Genomic DNA, 19,482 nt, shown 5'->3' with positions numbered 1-19,482 from the left:
AGACTGATGAGGACTGAACAGATACTGGTACACCTATTTGGATAACAACATATATACATACATTCAGGTACTCATAACTTCTCCCTCCTCTTGTTTCTTGAAAAGGATTTTTTTCCTCCATGCTGTTTAGGAGCCACAGAGGGGAAAGGAAAGCCATATAACGACATGCAGAATAGTGCACATAGAAATAATATAGAGTATATAGAAATATGGGTGCAGTAAGAGAATAAAAACTACTAACAAACTTCCCTTTCACTGTGCAACACACAAATAGAATGGTGCTTACTTCATTCTCTCCATCCTCATGAGCTTTTGGGAAGTGAGATAATATTTCAGTATCAATAAAACAAGATCAGCCGTTAAACTGATACAGAAATCATCTTTGGGCACTAGAAAGCCAAATTTTTCTTGCAACATGGTGGAAGAAATCTTCATCAGTTTCAAAATGATGTTTTGAGTGTCTGACTTGCACAGATACTCCCTTCACAAAGACACATGCTTCCTAACAGAGGAGCAAACTGCATCTAAATTCTTCTCCTCCTCCTCCTCCCCCACAGGACATTACAGAGCAGCTGCAAAATCTGGGTTTACCAAGTTAACATACAAATAGCTACCTGGGAGGAAAGATGGCACACGGATCTCCTCCTCAGCTCTGTACTCCCAGAGGTTGCCTGCAGTACTGGGACCGCTGCTGATAGGTGGGCATCTGATGAATGACACATGCTTAGAGGGGAAATTCATGGAAAGATAGCAATGATCTGAATTTTTCACCAAATTAAAAGGGGGAAAAAAAGACACATCAACTACCAAATGCTGAAATCTAACTGAATTGCTGTGCTGAATTGCTGAATTGCTTTAAGTGATATTTCTTCAAACAGCTTGGAAAGCCAGTAAGGCACATGAGAAAATTTATTATTGTTTTAGACTTTTGCAGACAACCTTGTTCTAAAGGGATTGCATTTATACAGGTGTGAAGATTGATATAAGAATACTGAGCCATGCACTTTGCTTTCTATTTCAAACCTTGACTGACTTTTTCAGGCAACTTTTATACCTCATTTATGCACCGAGGTTTGCGTGAAGCAAATGTACAATTTGCGTGCATTGTCAGACTGAAAACCATTGAGATAATGCCTTGGGAGAGAGGCCCACAAATAAGTGGTCTTGTCACTCCTACCAGCAATAAGCTTTATGTTCAAGTGAAGTTCCTACACAGCACCCCTCCCTGCAAAAGTGGAGGACCAAACACAATTGTGCTTGCAGTGATCAAAAAGGAGTACAGGTATTTTCAGCATTATGCAAGCAACCCAGTTAGCACTTGAATGAATGAACCCAAGCAATTCACATGTGGTACAAGGAGCTCCATCATCTGACAACTGCATTAATATTCAGGTTAGAACTCCAGAACTAAATATTTGCATTGTATCTGTGATATCAGATCCCCATCAAGCCTCCTGGAAGCTGAAAATTATTATGTTGTTGTATCTACTCCTATCTCTGCATTGCCAGAATCTGCCTGGAAACAATGCGGAGACCCAGTGGAACAAAAAAATTCTGCAGTTCCAAAGTCAAAATAGTAATAATAGCTTTTTTCAGCAGGTTAACATCAGGGATTTTTCAATAAATGGAGTACTAAGGAGCTTCAGACTGCCTGAAAAGAGTAAGTCAAAGCAAAATACCAACATTTTTGTTGTACCATGTATCACAATTACTGTTAATATACTGCATTTGATTTAGTTCCAGTTTCACATTTCCACTGACAGTCTCCATAAAGTCAGTGAAAATTTAGTTACTGGACTTCTCATGCCAATCTCCTGAGTGTGGAAAAACTTTCAGGCTATGTCTAGAAAAAGATCATTTAATATTGCCAGTAAAACATCTCATGCAGAGGCTAGTAAATAAAACAGTTTCTCTTATCTAATTCTAATGTAGTACATAATGTGTGAAATCATTCCTTGGCAGAAAAGCTGAAGGAATTAGGGGGTTGTTTTCTGTCTTCCTTACTCTGTCTCCTTCCTTCAGCAGTTTCTCAATTCTGTATTTGCCAAGAAGCACAGAAATGACTCAAGTGTTTCACCTGATAAAACCAGATTTTTAGCTATTTAAATCCAAAGAAATTCAAAACCAGTTGTTTCTTATAACATCACTTAAAGAATGATCTAACTTGAACAGCTATACTTCACAAAAACATTTTCAGTCATCTTCTATCAGTGAGAATGGATCATTATTTGCACTGTGAAGAATATTGTGGCAACCCTTTAGCAGCTGGAAGTGGCTGAGAAGGGTTAGGAACTCCATGGTGAGCTTCATCATAAGGCATTATGTGACACCATTGTGTGAGGGTGGAAACAGCAAATGTAACCTTCAGGAAATGTCCTCATTTGTAATATCTGGAAACTGGATGTAATTCTCATCACTTGTGTTTCAGAGAGATGAATTTGCTGTGGAACAGGCAAAGAGCAAACCTACTGGGATAGTGAAAATGGGGTGTCTGTCTGAGTCTGATTTGTTTAGCTTTCCAAAATGAAAGCTGCAAGTTCTTATGATTGCTATCCATAAATGCACCTGGAGAAAATATATTCAGTCTGAAAAATAACACTGAATTGGGAATAAGAGTACATGAAGTGGCCATGATTAAGTTGCAGCTGAAAAGTCGCAGGATGGAGTACTGCCTGTGGTGCATCAGGATTCTGAAACTCTCTCCCATTACCAATTGGACAAAATGTTTGACTCATTTGAGGAGAGAGCTTTATTAAATCATCTAGTCACTTGTACAATATAGAAGCCTGGATTCATTAACCTTGAAGTGGCAACTTCTATCTGGTCTAACACACATCTGTTTGTGCAGCACGTACCAGACCAAGCATTTCATGTTCTCAGTTTGAGAATGATTTTTACTTACAAGCCACACATTTTTCTTTTTAATTGAATTAAGGCACTACGGGGACACAAGGGCTTAATATTACAGGGAACTATGAATGGTGAATTATACTTCCGGCTGCCAATACAAAACCTCTGGAAGAAAACTGCTTTTCAACTTGAAGCCTTGCAGAACATCCCAAGTTTTTCCCCCTTCAGTTTCCTTGAGTCTCCTTTCCATCTTGATTCCCTTTTAACTAGCTCTAACGTACCAGTCACAGACAGTCCACGTGTCTACAGCTCACTGGCAGACATTATATTCTCAATATTTTATTGCAGCTATTAAAAGCCATCACAGGATTGGTTTGTTTCTAAGTTTCCATCATTTCCTATTTTAATTATGGATTGTTTAGCTGAACAAAGCCATATTAAATGAAAAGCACGGTGCAGGAGTAGAGGAAGAACTTTACAATCACAGTTGACAGCTTAGCTATTTATGCTGTAAATGCATCATAAATAATTTCTGAGGACTTCATACATTTCTGTACATGGTCTGTAGCAGGCTCATAAATAGATTGATAAACGTATATTAACCAGTGATATCCAAACCTCAAAGTACACTGGCACAGCCTTCTCTCAAAAGCATCATGCTTGTTATAACCTCCATAGACTCACTCTTTGTAAGCAGACATAATGAATATAGGAAACATTTTCAAAATGAGATCAGATTAACTTCTCTTACTAAGGATCTCAAACACCTGAGAAGAATCAAATTTCCAGAGACCCTCAGCTCAGCCAAAAGTACACAACATGCCAGCCTTCATAATAAATCTAAAAGCAGTGTACAGCACAGCACGTGTATCAGCAACATAACTGCATTCTCTCCCTACATTAAAAAGAAAATTGCAAAAACTAATAAATTGTTTTCCAAAATGATATTTTGCTGAACAAATCTTAACTAGCCCCATGTAAATACATTTGCTGTTTTAGTTTCTATATTCTAAAACATCTTGTTCATTAAATTTCTCATGCCCTATGACCTCCTGGTCTGCCTTGTGTCTCCAGTAGGACATGCTTAACTTCTCTACAGACATGATATTGCACTATGAATAAAGAAATAATAAAAACTTAGAATTTACAAATTTAGAAATTTTTCCAGAAATAGAGTTAGTGACATAATGCAACAATGCACAAGGATTAAAAGAGACCAGACATTTATAGAAGAAAAAAAACTGTCTTGAATTAGCTCTGTCCCTTTACCCACCTTGTCTTTCCTCTTGCACCCTCCTCTTCCTCACCTTCCTGCTCCCCAAGCCAGCCTGGAGCAAGGACATGCAAACCAGCACAGCAGATGACATAGATTCCTTAAGGCTTGATCAGTCTGAGGGTTTTTTTTGGTTTGTTTGTTTTTTTAATTGCTCTTGAGGATGGCCCAGCCTAAAGAGGTACCTGGACAGCTGCGCCATAGCCTAACAACAGCAAGCACTGAACATGAAAGGTAAAAGTAAAAACACTTATTACAAAAATTCTCCAAGTATTCAGTACTTTCCAGGCCCAGATTTCATTCAGCTGCTCAGAAATGATCATTTAAGTGTGCTGCTGAATCCTCACTGCCCCCCTCTGTACACATGCTGCCTAACTGAACTGCTTAGCAACACGCTGAATGCTGCCAGATTGGGCTGGGAGCTGGAGCACAGCTCTCCAGCAGAGAAGGGACAAGTGTGGGGTTTCTCTGCTGTGTCCCCTCTGCAAAAAGATGGAGACAAGTCCCTCTAGAACTCCATGATGTTCACCTCACAGCTTATGGCTGAAGCAGGGGAGAGTGGCAACAGATTCAGCAATACAGTCGTCCTCAGCTAAAACATTTCTAAGGATGCAAATTTCTTAGGGCAAATTAGTAAATCATCCATCCAGATGTGTTCAGTGCTATCCAAAATAAACTTTAAAAGGTGAAATATGCAAAATAAATGACCAAATAACATCATTACCATATACAATATCTAATTTTCTTCTGGCCCTTGAGGAGTTAAGAAACTATAAAACATACGGCTCCTAATTCTGTCTGGCAGAATCCATGCAAGAGAAAGACAAGCAAAATTTATACACACTTAAAGTTTTCTAAATTCTTCAACAAACACTCACCAACTGGCACCTTGCTAGTGAAACTGTAGGAAAAAAGCCAAACATAAAAATAAGGAGAGCTGTGAAAAAGACGTGTCCTGTTTTTCACTTCTTTAGAGGTTACAGAAGGATAGAAGGTGCCAAGAAGTGAAGGAACACTGGAAAAGACAGGAAGAAATCCAGAGATGATAATGATGATCTAGTCTGATGTGCTGCAGGACCTGAGTGCTGTTAAATGGGAAAAAAAAATCTGTATTAAAAAAAGTCTTGGGAGACTAAATGAGTACAGCTTCATACAGAATGCAATTCAAAGATAATCACAACATGAAGGAATGAAAAATGTAAGCGTATCACATGTATTAAAAGACACAATGATAGCAGGGTACCTTGGTATGTTAAGGCTGGAAAAAAATAGGGAAAGGGCAGGAATGACACTGCAAAATCTTCTGTTATCAAATCATTTTAGTGAAATGGTAAAAGAATATTAAGCTCCACTAAAGATCTCCACAACTGAACTTGGATTAAACCAAAGGTCTCAATGTTAGAGAAATTCTGTCAAAAATGTTCTTAGCTTCCTGAAGCAGAGGAAAAAATGGCAGGAGGCAGATGCCATGTGGCAGCAATTACTGCATTTCAGGGATTCAGAATAAACAAAAGCAGGAATCTCCCACTTCAGTCATCCTCCCAGTACAATCTCATCACAGAACATCTCCATGAGATATTCTTTTTGACAGCTGTATTATTAAGATAATGCTATAGGAGACTTGCAATAACATCTAATTATGTAGAAACACAGAGGAAAAGATCTGGATCAAATGTCCAGCCACAGAAGTATTACAAGCCTGCAGTACCCTACGGCTGTGAAAAATTAAACTAGGAGAGGTATTCGAACAGTACTAGTGAGGCCTCATCTGGATAATGTATGCAGTTCCATCCAAGGAAAATAAATTCTATCTACACTCGTAGTATGCTTGAGGGAATTACTGTTTATTTTAAAAGGAGATTCTTAGTTTGTATAACCTCACAAAATGAAAGTTGAGAAGGTTTTTATCTATTTTCCACTCTTTCTTGCCATAGATCTAACCAGCAGCAAGGAAGAACTTCAGCTAAGGGTTGATGTTGGCACTAGAACAAATTATTCAAATTGGCCATAAACACACTTGGGTGAGAAATTACAGTATTTCTAAATACCTAGTAAGCAAAGAAAAAAAAAAAAATGAATAGAAACAACAGACTCAAAAACCAAAACTAGTTTGGATAATCAATATACAAAAATGATAATGTAAAAGTGGCTGCATGAAAAGGATTTGATCAACTAAGAGGTTTTTCTGTTTGCCTACTTTCTTGTTTTCCTGTTCCATACTTCAGTGGATGAGTCCATCTGCCATGTGCCCACAGTGCTGGGAAGCCAAGGAAGTGCACAGCTACCCTGACACTGAGCCTTGCTTATTGGCACTGTCAGGATTCATTGCGAGTTATTGAGTCATGTGAAGTAAGGAGTGAAAAACCCCCACAAAATCAGGCTTGCCAGATGTGCTTTTTTCACATATTTTGACAATTATAGTTGGGCTTAATCATTTATGATAATACTTCATAATGCTGTAGCAAATGCTCTGGAGTATACTCTGTAAAAAATAATGAAGTCTTAAGTAACATGGCAACTCACTCAGCTTTTAAATTTTTGCTCAGAAGCAGAAGGAAACAGCTTGTGTTTTCTGCAGATTATGGAGAACTACCACAGGAAAATTAGGAACATTTCCATTATTGCTTCTCTATCTCTTTCTTAAGCATTAACTATGTAACATTACCATTGTTATGCAGCAACAAGACACCCACAAACAATATCTTCACAGCATTAAAAGAAGAAATGCTATCAAATAGTAATATGGGGTTATACAAAAGAAACCATAGGAAAAGAAAGGATTAATAATTTGTGCCTAAATAAAAGTCAGCACTCTATTTCTCATTGAAAGCCAGCTGTCAAGTCCTGCATAACTTAACCATCTATTCCCTTGCTTATTGTGGCTTTGCTCAGCAATTGATCTGGCTGCAAGCTATCATAAAAAAAGCTTCCTTCACTTAAAAAAAAAGAAACAAAAAAAAACAAAAACAAAAAACAAGACCAAACCACGTCATTCCAATAGAAATTTTCCATCTGACTTCTTTATCACAACTTCTGGACAGGGTTGGATAAGCACCAAGCACAGCCACGTGATCTGGCATAGCTCGTTTATGAAACGTACAATGTTGATATGTAAGCAGTTAAACATCTTGTGTCAGTAACACTGACATTATCTCAGCTTTGAAAAATGTCATCAATTGAACAGTGCCTGCACTTAATTTCAAGGAAATTAACGAAGTCTGTGGCATTCAAATAAATTTGCTATTTCCATACTTTCTTGTTTTGCTGATTGGCAGCAGTTGCCACTGTAACATAAGGTGGAAAATAGGAACAACTTGCACAGATCTATCATATGTTTCACATTCTGTAAGTGTTTAGGTGGGAAGGAGTTATTGTTCCAAAGCTCAAAAAGAGGTAACAGAGTATTCACTGCAGATGCAAGTCTGAGGCACTCACCATTTCATAAAAGCAGAATCCTTCCAAATGTTGTGCCAATGGAGACAGTAAACTGACAAGAAATGTAGATCAATGTTCTTTAAACATTTCAGCTTTTCTGATAAGCAAACATTTCAGTCTGTGTAATATTGTCAAACTACAGCTGCAGAGAATTTTGAAGAGGCTCCTATGCATGCTTTAAATATTCCTATTCCTTTCTACCAGAAAATGTTCTCAAGAGAGCATAACGCCAACACAATTCTGTTCATATTGCAGTCAGTTCCCTGTATCAACTCTGGGAGAGAGAATGGGCAAAAGCTCAATCAAAACTTGGAATTCGATGCCATTGCCTGACTGAGGTACTTCACATGTTGCACCAGAGGAAATAGGAAGATAATTTGCCTCTGGATTTGTGCATTAAAAACATAACTGACGTTGCAGAGAGAAAGGATTTGGCAAAGCAGGCAGAAGGCTACAGGCATTGCAGTGCCATTAAATTAGCATTTAATCTTTCCTGTACACGATGCAGCATTTTCCTGAGAAAAAGTGATCTTTGCAAGATAGCAGACTCTGAGATCTGTCAAATAATCAAAAAGCTGATTTCTTGGCACAGAAATAAGACTTTTTGAATGACACATATAGAAATGACAGGAAGGAAGGGAGAACTTCTTGGTTCACAGGAAGAAATTTTTATGAGCTCATGCCAGGAGGCAAAAATAATCTTTAATATTTAAGAGATTTTATAGATATGTGGAAGGATCTATATAAAATTTAGATTCTGTCATTAAAACTGAGTCTAAAATGTGCAAGGAAATAAACAGAGTAATGCACCTAAGGCAACAAATAGCCTCTGGAGCCTTAGGCCTGTGTCATGATTGAGGAACAGCACTTGGTATACATAGATCTGTATAAAGATCTGTATTGATCTGTACAAAGACTAACACACAAAAATTTGAAAGGCAGGGAGGAACTGTTATCTTTGTGAATGATTTGTATTTAATAGTTTTTTTTTTCTCTTTATGAATCAGTAAAGCTTTCAAACTGCTGTCCTTCCATTGCTCATCATTGGGAAAAACAGAAAATATTCTGTAGAAATACATGATATTTTAATATCCACTTAAATTATTTTCTTTACAACTTTATTCCTTCTTTTTATATTTTAAGAGCCCATACCAAGAGGTAAAAATAGTATGTAACCATCTAAGTCCAGTAAGAAAACAAATTAAGCTGACAGTTTTGAATGCACTAGCAATGACTATTTACTTTCCAATGTATTTAACATATTTAATAAATTGGTTATGATGACAGAAGTCATAACCTATGCTTGCGAAACACCAGGTAGAGATGTTTTCCAGATGGCAGAAACCACCTATATCTAGGTGATAAAACACAGAAGATGTGTAACAATAATACTGCTAAACTTGCCAGAAGCAAGAAAACAAGCTGGCTTGCAGATCATTTTCCAATGCCTTATCAATATCTTGGCAATTGCTTTCCCATTGAAAAACTTTACCCTGATAGTTCCTTCTTACTATTTACAGTAGCCAAGATCCACCACTAAAAGTGAAAACAGGAATAACAGTAGCTTCTAGAAAACTCAACTCTCACAGCATATATTAAAGAGATTGAGATTTTCAGGTTTCATGAGGACTTCAAGGGAATTTGTGTTACAGTATTTGAGCTCATTACAACAGCTCAAAATCGAAGATCAGAAATGCCAAAAGAAAACAAAAGATGTGTCTAGCATTTTCCTCAAAATCAACTTGTGCCTATGATTTTACATCAACATAGAAAATGATAGTAACAACAGAGTCAAACACCTTTGCATCAAGATGGTTCTAAAAAGTGACATTAAAGATTATGTCTGTGCAGCTTTAGGAACAGTAAAGCCTCCATATTAATAAAAAGGCTCAGCTATGCACCCTCCCAGCCTTATGGAAAAACAAATTCAATTAAATTGCTTTAAAGAAACCTGATGTCTGTAAATTTTAATGATATTTTAATGTCCCTATTTTAATGACTTTTCACCTGACCATCTCATCCCTTTTTATACACTGCACAACTTTTTTGAACTTCTCGTATTGCCTCCTCTCTGACTGTTGGTTTTAAAGGAAACCTGAGTTTTCCCCTCATTATTCAGCTAATTTATGCCAGAGGAGCATCAAGAATGAATGGGTACTCTTACAAATTCCCAGTTTCAATTTTACAGTGAAAAGTATATGTCCCTGTAGATGAGCCGTAACAAACCTAATTCCAGAAATCAACCTCCTGGCACTTCGTGCACATTCCTGTTTAATGTTACTCACACCTGAAAAGTAATATTTCAGAGATACGTGCAGTGAACATCAGTGTACAACTAAATCGACCCCAAAGCCTATTAATAAAAGGAGCATTTAGTAAGTTGATAACTATTGCCTGTTCACTTTGTTGTATACGTAACCAGAGTTTCTTGGAAGTCTTAATACTCGAGTAAACCTCCAGGTTGCCATGGAAAGCAGCAGCAGAAGACAGTGTGGATACCAAGGTGTAAAGTGATATAGGGTTATCCAATAGTTCAACATAAGAAAAAAGAGGCCTCTGTGGACTTATCTGGTATTGATTCACCTTTTCATACATCACCTCTCTTACTTTCTGGACAAAAAAAAAAAAAATCATGCAATTTACAGCATAGAAAAGGTGTGGTTTTGTTTGTTTTTGTGCAAGACAATGTTTACTTATCTCTATAGGATTAAGCAGGCACTTATTTGCAGTGAACAGAGAATAACCTGGATTAAGTTTTTTGCTTCTTCTAGGGAGAAATAACTTGTTTGCAAAATGCTTTTGAAGCAACTGAGCCATCCAGAAAGATTACATGAATTTGGAAAGAAGAGAAAAATGGTAGTAAAGGAAAATACTCAGAAAACAAAGATAAGATCAAGAAAAATAATGTACTGAAATGAACATATGGCAAGTACTTATTGGCATATACCTGTTAAACTTCCCCTGGAGAAACATACCACGTAATCAGAAGGTAAAACAAGATGTGACAGAACAATAAGAGATATTGAAAGTAGAACATAATAAAAACAGTTATAAACGCTTAGCAAGCTAGTGACAACTGCTTTCATGAAATGTAGCTCCTAGATCAGCAATAGGAAACATTCCAATCAGTGCGAAATCTATGAACTACTTATCCATGATATTACAATTCCTTAATTTTATCCTAGGATGCTCATTATTACATTTTGAGTGTCTTCCACCTACCAAAAAAAAAAAAAAAAAAAAAAACCAAAACAAACAAACCCAAAACAAAAAGCCAACAACAAAATAACTCCTCTAACTGGGAACAGAAGGTCTTTACACATCTTGAGCTGGTAAAGTAAGAAACGAAGACATATGTCCTTCAGATATTGTGGTGACAGCACTGAGATGGAACAAATGTTTTCAGAAGGCCAGTGCAGGATGGACAAGCTGTAAGCTTGTTATGGTTATGCAGAGAACCACTCAAGGTAACGCAGAATGAAGAAGTCAAGTCCTTTAGAAAGCATTTATGTCACTGGAAGAACCAGAGGTTCTGTGTGCTGTGCAGGTGGCATCAAAAACTTGCTAAAAAGAGATAGATGCAGTCCATTGCTTGTTCAGTACATATCTTGTATACTATAAGGTCTTTTTCATAAAAACAAGTTCAGAAAAATATTACTTTCTTACGAGAATATCCTAAAGGGACACACATTGAGATCTTTTAGGATGAAATGGCTGCTGAAGATGTGTCCTGTTCTCCAGGAAAGCACCTCACATTCACAGTCAGATGCCTACAAGCCTATAACAACGCATTCTTCTCACTGATTCACAAAAGGGTGAACTATGCGAATAATAAAATATCATCTTGCATTTCTTCTAGGATGAAAAGATGAAAATAACCATTAAGCCTATACATAAGAAGTCATAAAATTGTTCTTCTCTTGTCTGTAATAGTCAGAAAGATTACAGTTCTATTTGAATCAAGACAGCACTTTAGTGCTGTGACATACTCAAAGGTAATAAAAACTGACCCTGCCCCTTCCAGAAGATGGACAAATCTGTGCTACCAGAACACCTTTGTTCTTCCAATAGATAAGCAAACTAGACACAGCGGCAGATAGCACTGCAATAGCACGAGCAGCACTCTCTAACTTCCTCACTGCTGAGCATACTTGAGAAATTATTAATTGGACAGAAAATTTAAATAGGCACCTTCCACTGGTTTCTTTATGAAACCATGTTATTCATCTCACTTAAGTGGAACTCCAAAAAATGACTGTGTGGGGTTCAGAATAATACCTTCTTTTTTTCAGAAGAATTTTTTTCATTCCACTGTTTTCTTTTTTTAATTGCCTAGATCCACCATTTTCTTCACTGAACACCAGTTGGGAAGTGAAGACCACTTAGCTATTTATTCACAGGAGCAAAGTGGCTTTGAAAAAAATTGTGTTTTCATTTTCAGACATCTGACAAATGAGACTGACTCATTAGTAATTAAAAAGTACAGTTCTTTACAGCACAGCTCATCCTACTGGCATACTGAAAAGCAGAGGGAAGGAAACAGAATAGCTCTGGAGAACGAGTTTATCAAATGTGTGTATTTTCTCACATGAGAAAGGTGAATTTCTCACATAGTTTATTTTTCCCAATTCTCTGTCCTGCCATCTTCATCTGTAATGATTGATTAAATATCTTAAAGCACTCTCATGGGACTAGCAGTTCACGTTTCATGACAGAAGAATAATTCTGGATCTGCTACCACTTCTGGTAAGCCATAGCACCTAGGAGTTTGTCATCTAAACATTACCCTTGTGACTATAAAAATAGACGTAGGTGCAGGTTACATTGTCAGTATAAGTTTTTGGATAGAAAACAAGTACTTTCTTATTTTAATACAGTACTCACATTCCAAATTTAATTTAAAAAACTATCTCAAAACTACACTTCAACAAGAAAGATACTGTTACAAGATACCCTACCCTATTCATTTACACTAACATCTTCTGCTACTCCTCTGAAATAATACTCTTCATTTCCATTATTTCCTGTCAAGAAGAAATACAGTCACATTTGTTTAGAGATGCTGCAGAATTGCATAAGCTTAGTACAACACTGTCAGCAGTTAGTAATACTTTTAAAGCTCCAGATGTTTTAGGTCTATTTCTTTTTAATAATCACTTCTTTCACACCTGCAAAACAAGGTTAGTGAGGTTTTAACTCTAGCAACGCCTACAAATTTGAAATAGATTTCTATTAAACAAAACAAATCATTTATCTTTTTATTATTTGCATTTGACAATTCTGCATCTAATTGGATTTGGATTCAAAATAGTTGACTTCACCTCTAGCCCTTCTCATACTCAGTCTTGTTTTCCTACAACTGTACATCTTACAGTGTTGTTTAATTTCCAGTGCTGGATTTCTAATATTCCACTAATATTATTCTTCAAACTTCCTAATTTAATGTAACACTTGTGTATTTACTGACTGTAGCAAGTATTAAAATATATCAGTTTTCCAAAGGAAGAAAAGAACAATTAGAAAAGCTTCATTCTTAACCAGAAACAAAGGCATTCTACAGTCAAAATAATTCTTTTCTCAAACCACTATTTAAAATTTATCAAAAGTAAGTATTTTGAAATAAATAAATCTTCAACCTTTGGAATATTACACTCAGAAATCCTTGCTTAAACAACAACTTAAGTTAGCTAAGCTAAGCGTTTACAGTAACCAAATTCCAGTTTATTAGCCTTGCAAAGATTCAAGATTCTGTATTCATAATTACATTTCTTTCACTTTCTGAAGTTCTGTCAGCTGTTCTCAGCTAATAAATACCACCTCCAAATATTTAAATAAATAACATGTAGATTACTTTAACCTGATATTTTCAGAGCTAGACAGGAGCCCAAATGACAGAGAGGCACTCAGCCAGCCCAGCAGTATCTATGCCTTTTATCTCTCACTCTTATGCATTGCTCATCTCTCTTAGAACTACCCTGGGACCTTGCTGACCACAATAGCTTTGGGTTCTCTCCCCAGAGACTTATTCAATCACTCATCCATCAATGCACCTGATTAAGAGCAATGGTCTTTTAATAATCTTCTACTATACAAATTCATACCCTCGCGTTACAGGCCAGAGCAACAAGAGGTATTTCATCAACTTCAAAAGTATAAGTCAGGTTGAGGTTCATTAAAAATACATATTCTGCTGTGCTTTGTATTTGAAACTGCTGTCTCTAAAATGCGTCAACAAATGAAAGCCAACAAAAATTGTACAGCTGATCTGGTTGTTATTGATTCCCATGTTTAGGACTGACTTCACTGGACATAAACGCCTAACAATATATTTTGTAATATTTTCTGATATTCCTTATTAAAAAAAAACAGATCATAAAAAGTCTTTAAGAAATACTATAACTGATGTTGTAAAAAATAGCATAAGATATATTGAATCAGTCTGAGTTGGCACTTTGTGTTTTTGTTGGAGGATTCATCCATCATCAAAAGCTTTCCTTTCCATATCCCACTCAAGACTCCTAAGAACTGCTTAGGCCTCACACAATTATTACCTTTTATAGCTTATAAAACCCTGGTCTGCTTAGGCAGGACTAATTACCCTTATTTCATTAAAATTGTAAGCAGACCTGGCTATACTCAAACTTGATGAGCACCCTGATGGCTATTCAGCTGCAGGTCACCACACTGAAACCTAATTACCTAAAAAATGTAGATATGCCACTCTGTGAGATACATGTTCGAACTTAAATGCTTTTTGTGAGATCAGGTCTTGAAAATGGTTAATAATATTCATGTCATTACAGTGTCCAAGTTCAACCACAAGCAATATAAGTTCCAGCAACAATTTAGAAAGGACCTATCGAACAGAAATGAGTAATTTAAAAAGGATAAGGAAACATTTATATTTAATCACAAGCAGCAACTAGAAGGAGACCTACATCGTAATATTAACTCTGGCTGGGATTATTGAAAATTTTGCCAGTAACACACAAATAGAACACACTTTGAATATGGTGTTAAATTTGTTATTAACCACTCAAATCTAAACTGAACAATGCACTGTTTTTTAAATGATTAATGAGTATGAGGTCTAATCCAAAAGTAATATCTTTTTTATTATGTTGGCCCACGACATCAGAGGCAGATGTTGGTGGTAAGGCAGTAAAGGATGAATCTTCCCACCAATACTTCCTTAAATTTTGTTACTGTGAGACAGATGGCAGCAAAGGGGCAGTCTGACAAAATGGCGTCTGACATGGAAGCGCAGATGAATCAAAGGTGTGGGACTGAATTCCTCCATGCAGAAAAAATGGCACCCATTGACACTTGTCGAACATTCATGGAAACCAAGGAGTGGATGTCAGCACAGTTAGGTGGGGAGTGATGCGTATCAACAGTGGCTGAAGTGTCCTGAAACTGACTTAATTTCTTAAGGAGATAGGCAGAATGGGGTTAGTTGGTTCCACTTATTTGTGTGCTTAAAGAGCGTGTATTGAGAACACTATCAAAATGCAACTGATTAGTTTGCAATAAACTGCTGCGTTGGAGACTTAAAAATTTCTCTTTAAAAAATCTCACCAGAGAAATGGTGATGATGCTGCACGCTGAACAGCAATTACATTCACCAAAGAACAATCCCCTGAAAATTCTGTGTAAGAACAGGATCACTAAAAAATGCTTTATTAGAAACAACATTGGTTTGGCTGCTCTGAGTCAGGGTTATGACCTGTGTGTCAGGACAAGTTGAGAGGAATTTACGTTGTAAAATCACTTCCTTCTACACGGTCTGGAGCATCTTAGAAGAAAATCATTTCCTGATTCAGAAAAACCCCTACATAAATCTGGATAATGTATCCATCCCTCTGTTGCCATATTTGCCCAGAAAAGCAAAACTTTGTCAGTAACATGGGAGCTGTCTCACACAGGTGCAAAATGGAGACATGATTATGAAATAGCAATCAGGCCGTGTCAGCTATTGCAATCCTTATGAAAATAAAATGAGCAGGGAAGACGCTGTGCAAAAAGTGACGGAACTCTATAGAAGAGTCAGAGAATAAAATCAGAATTCAAATGCAATTTCCTCAACCTACCCTGAAATTATTTAAAATGTCTCACTGAATTCCAACAAAGGAAATTAAAAACTTCTAAATGCCTTATCCAGATTCCAAAGGAGTCAGGAAAACAATTCCAAATGAATTGTTAATAGGAGAAAGGCGTTTTACATTGTAATAATAGCATAAATAAAATAATTCAAGTCACAAATGGCAAAAGGATCTTCCTGGGGAAAAGTCTGTACCTTTGGAGTACACTTCCCTTCAAAACAACACAAGCCTAGATGTGACACCTTCAAACACAATGCATGATTTCAGGGCAACTGGCAAATTTACTCATTATTTTCTAGTTTTTTGTCACTTGTATACAAAAACATTTCTTCACTTTGACCTCAAATTTCTTGTGCTTCCTGCATATTCTTCTGGCTGATGTTTTGAGTACTTTGAGTAATTGTGTGCTGACAGTTTTCATAATCACTAATTGCACTTGATGACTCCTGTGATCAGAAACAAAGCATTTGGGAGGGATTAAGTGAATGAAACCATCCTCAGAATCAATAATCATGCTAAAGTCCTCTTACGTACAGATATATTTTTCTTCTGCACAGAATAATTTATCCAATATTCTTTACTTTCATTGCTAATGCAAAAACTTTGTTAAATTCGAAAATGTTGCAATTTTTGTCCTTTCTGTAATTGAACATTGTTTCAGATTTCTTAATGTTTCAATTAGTATAGATTGCAAGGTTGTTCATTTGCTAAAGAGTGCTCTCCAGGCCGCAGAAACGTTTATAAAACGATTGGGACAGCAAATGAAATTCACAGAAAAAATCATTTAAAACTGAAATGTTATTAGGTTTTAATGTATAAGTTGGAAACATCAGAAGAAACCCATAAAGACATTTCTAGCAGAACAACAACAACAAAAAAAAATACAACCCAAATCAGCCTGAGCCTTCCTTCATTACAATATCCCAATTCCAAGCTAATATTCTCATGTATTATTGCTGCACACACTACAGAGTTCTGCTTTAAAAATCCTGACTTCTACTGCTCTTAATTCAGTTCCTAGACTCAGCTACCTGGGCATTCATGGCAGCAGACACCCGTCGAAATTTTTAATTTTCGTTTTGGTATTCCCCAGCTTCTAATACAACGGTTCAAGATTAATCTTGTCATTGCTGTTCCACTAACAGAACAATGCAAATGAAAGAATTATTAGAAATACAGGTATTTTATCACAAATTCAATGTTCTTTCAGATTTAACTGGCTACACATTGACAGACAGATGCTCCTGAACATAACCTACAGTCACTAATGACAACAAAGGAATACGGACTCTTTTTCCTCATGCTTAACATGGACTCCTATAATCTTTGTAGACAGTGTTGCGAACAGAGCGATAATTACTACTTTGCTTCAGACAAGTTGCTTTGTTTAACAGTAGTCACAAACAGTGAAGAGAAACGTGATGAAGAGGTGAGAACTTCCAGAGAACCTGTAGTAAAGGAGCATGAACCAAATTTTTTGATAAATCATGAGAACCCACCTTAAAGGGAAAAGAAATACAAACTAATTACTTAAATTGCACATGCTAACAGACTGAACAATGGGGAAATCCAAGTAGAACAGAAAAACATCACTGAGACCAAATTCCGTGAACAGTACAGCACAACTGCTATCTAAGCCAAAATCATGGGGAGCAGTAATCTCCAGTAACTCCAACAACACAACTTCCTTCTCTTGAAAGGAGAAAATATCCACTGCCACTTGATCTATACAACCTAACAAGAGCTAAGAAGTGAATGTTGGCGCACAATGCTAGAAGTTTTATTAAATTACAAACAGAATTATTCCTTAAGAAATAAATGTGACCTCAATTTGCCTTTCAAAGGAGTGTTCTAGTCCTTGTGCCTATATGATGACTTATATCCTCTTACATTTTTATCAAATGTAAAAGTCAGCGGTCTTGCTAACAAATCATAACGAATCATTATTTAACAAAATCTTATTTCTGCCAGTGTCATTACCTCACTCTACAGTAGCTATAAAAGAAACTTTGCAGCACAGCAAAATAGAGGTAGATCTACTGAATGGCAAAGTTAGTACTGAGAGCCCAATGGCCACAATAATTATATTGGTGGAAACAGAGCTACTCGATACTAGGAGCAGTCTGTGCTGGGACAGCACCAGAACACTACTGGCACCAGTACGTGCTCTCCTGGAAAGCATTTACTCAGCTGGCAAGTTCAAAGATTGCTCCATGAGGCATAAGAAAATGTAATTACCTGGAGGCAACCAGGACAATTACTTCACATACACGCTCCTGATCCAAATCAAAATGCTAATCCAAACTCACTCATTGTAACATGCAGAACTAGAGACATCCACACATTTCGGTAATGGTTTAGAATGAAAAAACGACAGCTAATGACTTCCTGCTTTCTAATCATTAGCTAGTTTCATATCCTTAAGATCTACATACTTAATTCTTCAAGTGTCACTAAACATAATAAATGCAAGAATATATTTATTATGAAAAAAATAAGATTTAAATATATATACACAATGAGTTGCTTCTCCTACGTATAAAAAAAAATACATGACAAGTTTCCACATGTATTCAACACCTAACAGGTTCTATTTGGGCACTATATCTACTGCAAAAAAATAAGTAAACAATTTCCAAAGAGTTTCTGTTATACGAAGCTCTTCTAGAGATCTGGCCATGGCTGCAATAAGCACGTTCTTCTGACATGTTTAGCATCAGCCATCCAACCTAACAATTTCTTCTGTAGATGTCTAGGAATTACACCACATATAGAAGGAGATAATTAAAACAAAAATTAAGTCAAAACCTTTCAGAGGATTAAGTTGAGACGGGCAAGAATTTATAAGCAAATCACAAGAAATGATTAAATGATGGAGCTTGACTTCAAATGCTGTGAAATTACTCCAGTACTGGAGGAACTTCATTACTTTTTCTGCTTGCATATAATGGATTTTTTGGAGTATAATTTTCTCTCCTGAAAAGCTTTGAGATATTAAAATATGTTTGATTAACTAGTCAAGAAGCAAAGTAAACAACAGTAATTTTGGTATACTAGTATCCAAATAACTCAGGAGAATATCTGTGAGCACAGTGAAAACTAAACAGAGCCAGAAATGCCTTGTAAATATTACAGTAGTTGCTTCTGCCAAAATAATGTCAGCCAGCACAGATTACAGTGCCATGATTACAGTAGATGACCTAAAATGATAATAAATTAACAGTCTGTAGTACAAAGTTAAACATTATATATTTTTACTAGGTAGCTGCACAAAACACAAACAAATGACTCTGAAATATTGTAAAAGAGAAATCACCAGGAAACCTTTTTCTGTTTTAACTCAAACTCCATATTTTTCCATGAAGGTGCTCACATTTTTCTAGATTCTTTTCTCGGTCAAGTAATAAGTTAAAATTGTTTCAAAAAAATACCTAAATCTCTTAATTTTTGCCCAGAAGTTCCACAAAATAGGAAGGCAGTACATACACATGTACTCAACTATCTGTGATTTAGTCCTTTGCTACCAAAAGGTACTCATGCTGACATGATAGGAGTTCTTAATAAATAAGGAAATATGGAATCTGGTTTCTATGTTGCCTATTCAAAAAACACCTCGATTTCTGTGTTGTAATTGCTCACCTTCAGATCCTTCTCATCTGCAGTTCTGGGAAAAGCATAGAGGATCTCATTTTCCTTGAGATGAAATTTTCTAGGACATGTTTTAGGGAGATTTAGACGATTTACCTGAGATTTAGACAATTTACTCTGCCCACACTGCTCAGTAATTTTGGAACCGGCACTATTATTACTGTCATTTAACTT

Source organism: Tympanuchus pallidicinctus, unplaced genomic scaffold (assembly GCF_026119805.1).
Source record: "Tympanuchus pallidicinctus isolate F22 unplaced genomic scaffold, pur_lepc_1.0 scaffold13, whole genome shotgun sequence".
Lineage (NCBI taxonomy): Eukaryota > Metazoa > Chordata > Aves > Galliformes > Phasianidae > Tympanuchus > Tympanuchus pallidicinctus.
Note: the sequence above shows the minus strand (reverse complement) of the source record.